The 3651-nt window shown below is 41.1% G+C and overlaps 1 long non-coding RNA gene across 1 annotated transcript; it reads right to left on the bottom strand.

The window, feature by feature from the left end:
- Positions 1–1016: 1016 nt before the first annotated feature.
- On the bottom strand, positions 1017–3581 carry LOC308101219. Its single transcript, XR_013934514.1, has 3 exons — positions 2990–3581; positions 2100–2328; positions 1017–2001 (listed from the first exon to the last, which is right to left on the bottom strand). It is a non-coding gene; the product is annotated as an uncharacterized lncRNA (long non-coding RNA).
- Between the last annotated feature and the right edge of the window lie 70 nt (positions 3582–3651).

Raw genomic sequence — 3651 nt, 5'->3', positions numbered from 1 at the left:
AAATAAGCCCAGAAGAGTCAACAAAGTGAACCCCAGTGGCTAATATGTTGGTGGCGAGCTGTGGACCCAGTGGAGAACCTTTTGTTGGGCCCACCACCTGAGCCAGAACTAAAGGAGAGGCAGGATTGGATAATTGTGCAAAGCTACGAGAGATACTGTGGGTAACACATGAACCGACGCAGGGGGTGCTTGCAGAGGCCGGAGCCTGGCAGAAGATTCCTGATGTGCGCTATGGACTTGGCTCTGGGGGCCGAGGTGTGGGTGTTCCCTCCTGGAAAAAGGGGGTGTTACTTCAGAACAAGTGGAATGGAACTGTACTGAACAAACTGTCAGATGTAGTGTAATGCAAGGGTTTGCAAACTTTTCAGGCTGCGACCCACCAAAATAATCATATTTGAACTGGGGACCCCCACCCTGACAAGCACTTGGAATTGTAGGAGTTGAGGCGTTACATTTAGTTTGACTCGGATCCAGAGATACCTATTGTAAAAATAGCCGATCTACAAGCTCACAACACCTCGTAGAGCTTGTAGATTGTCTATTTTCACAATGCTTGCCTCTTACATAATACAATTTGGCCAATTTGGTATTAAAAAGGTCTTAAAAGTCCTTAAATTGTCACTTTAGAAATGTGCAGATAGTATACACTTATACTGTATGTTGGTTTGTTTACTGTTGAGTGAGAAAACAATGTTGCACATTAAGCTAATCATCAAATAATTTGGGGACCCCCCTGGGCGTGCCGACTGGTGCAAACCCCAGTTTGGGAACCCTTGGTGTAATGGGAGCAGCTGGTGGGGGGTATGCAAGGTGGTCCTCCAACAAGACCGAATGGCATCGTACCAGCCTCTCGCCAACGCCGATGACAACCAGTGGGGGGGGATATCCCTCTATACCAGACGCATCTCCCTGGGAGACACCAGAAACCCAAGGAGAAGAGACCCCCCAGTTAGTCGTTACACCATTGGGTGAGTGGGTTACTAAGGACAGTTGAACCCCTTGGGTGAGGGCCTGTATCGAGCGTGTAGTTCGGGCCACTCTGCTGCATGTAGACAGGGATATCAATTAATCAATGATAGGAAGGGAATGCATACAAAAACATTTATGACAAGTCTTTATTGATCCCCGTGTGGAATTCAGGTGTCATAGCAGCACTGCAGAAGGCAAAAAACAACAGAATTACAACCACGGTTCAAATAATAAAGTTTTTCCAAATGTAAAAGGAAAACTCACACCTAGCACTTGGACTGACCATGATAGCAGTCACTGTGCCATAGTGTATGAATGAACAATTTCTAAATATAAGTATAAGGCTATCTCCAAAATATGAACATACAGTATATCTACATATCAAAAAACAGTGGGTGCTCTTGAGATAACTTGCTCCAGGTGGATGTGTGGTTCTCACAGTCAATATATATTCTTGAAGAATTCTTTTTTGCTGTGGTAAACTTTTATAATTGGGCCTCCTGGCCATTATGTGTGTAAATAAGGACCGAAGCTAGGGTGACTAATCCTTCTAAACACACCCTGAGGAATACGGACAGTTGGCATCCTTATAAGACTTTTTAAGTTACATTATGCCCAAGAAGACTAGAGACATTCAAGGCTTTTTAACTACATTCAAGGCTTTTTAACTACATCCTCGGCTCATTGAGTGTGCTTTAAGTTAACCTGAGGGCTTCTCTGTCTTCATATAAGGTATCTGTGAACAGACTGTCAGCAGTGAACGCGAGTCTGATATATGCACAGTGTCAGCCAGCCTACACAGTAGGTATACGAATCATACATTTTGTACAGTCAATCAACAGTGACTTTAATGTGCAATATACAAATCTATTGACAGTGAAACATCAAGAGCGGTTAATCTAAGTAAGACCACTCCTCAGCCTGAGAGACACGCAGCCTTGACTGTTGATATGACCAGCAGCCATCTTCTCCACAGTTTCCCACATGTCCGTCTTTTCACAGTAGCGCTCGATGTTCTGGAGAGGCCCACCCCTACATGAAGAGAGACCAATAGCCATGAGAGAAATGATCTGGTGTGGACAAGAAGCCACCTTTTCCCATGCATTCCTGAAGCAGCAGCAGTGTCTTACCTGCTGTAGTTAATGTCCTCGTAAGCAACACCATCGTCGCTATCTTCGTCATCATCACCTGCTTCTTCCCCTCCTAGAATGTAGATCTTTTCATCCACTGCAACCATGTAATGTGAGAAGCGTCTCACTTTCATGGGGGCGCACATGGTCCACTGGTTGGACGTGGGGTTGTAGCACTCCATTGTGTTTTCCTTTATCTGATGATAATTTTCATTATAATGCACACCACCTATGGATAAACAAGAATTAACATTATAGTGGCTGTTAGTGGGCTTCATCATGTGCCCAAACTACAGTGAAATTTAAGTGAGTCTAATATGGAACTAATAGCAGTGGTGGATACATTTAATAAAGTACTTTTACTTACTGTAAGTACAATTATGAAATACTTTACTTTCCTTGAGTATAAAAATATTTATAAGTACTGTTTTACTTCTACTCCACTATAGAAGCAAATATTTCACAACAATTATTTGACAGCTTTATTTCATGGTAACTAGCGGATTTAATTGCAGATTTAAATTAATACAAACCAAACATTAACTGATAAATGTATTATTATTATTATTATAGGTTAAGCTATTCAGCAGCACACAAAGTAATTGAAATCAGCCCCACCTTTTACCAGAACATCTTTACGTGCCTACAACATTAATGCATTAGTAATTTTACAATCCAATGTTTGTGAAGTGGGCCAATCTGCATAATGAGTACTTCTGTTTGATACTGAAAGCATATCTTTATACCAAAACTTTAGCATTTTTACTGGAGTAAAATGTAGAACAAAGTATTTCTACCTTCTAGTATTGCAACTTTATGTTAAAAATAAGTACAAACACAGAGTACTTCTTCCACCACTGACTAAGAGCCTTTAAAAACAGATATGATACCTGTGACATATATCTTTCCATTGAGAGTACAGGCAGCTGCTTGAAGCCGCGGAATCTGCATAGGAGCGATTTCTGTCCATTCAGAGGTTTCAGGGTTGAACTTGAACGACCTGGTCGGGGCTGGCCGATCAGGAGGTGGGGCTTCACCTAGGGCGGGCGGGCGGGCGGGCGGGCACACACACACACACACACAAACACACACACACACGTGTAATAATACCAAAGGCTTCGGACATTTACAGTTAACCATTATCATGGTTGTTGGTGAGAAAAACTTAATTTTTTTGATGGTGCAATTTTTTGCAACCTGACCATGATTTTTATTGGAGCTGAACAATAATCAAAAAGAATAATCAAGATCGCTATGCAAACTACTGCAAATTTCATCATTGCAAAATTGTTGATCTGCCATTTTTTTAAAGTGTTTTCAGAGAGTTGGACCTACTTTCATACAGTGTACACAACAATACGATTCAGTTATTTGAATATTACTTGCATTTTTATTGGATTTGATATTCTCTGTTTATTTTTCTTCCAATGACTTGGCCTTGTAGATTGAAATGTGCTCACTTTAGAATTTTAGACTAATCGATTAAACCATAACAAATACATTGTTTAACCGCCTCTCCAAATAGTCACAAATTAGTAACTGTGCAAAAAAA

The sequence above is a fragment of the Gymnoscopelus braueri genome (genome assembly GCF_963280865.1).
Source record: "Gymnoscopelus braueri genome assembly, chromosome: 15".
NCBI lineage: Eukaryota > Metazoa > Chordata > Actinopteri > Myctophiformes > Myctophidae > Gymnoscopelus > Gymnoscopelus braueri.
This window is presented reverse-complemented; position numbering and strand designations above follow the sequence as displayed.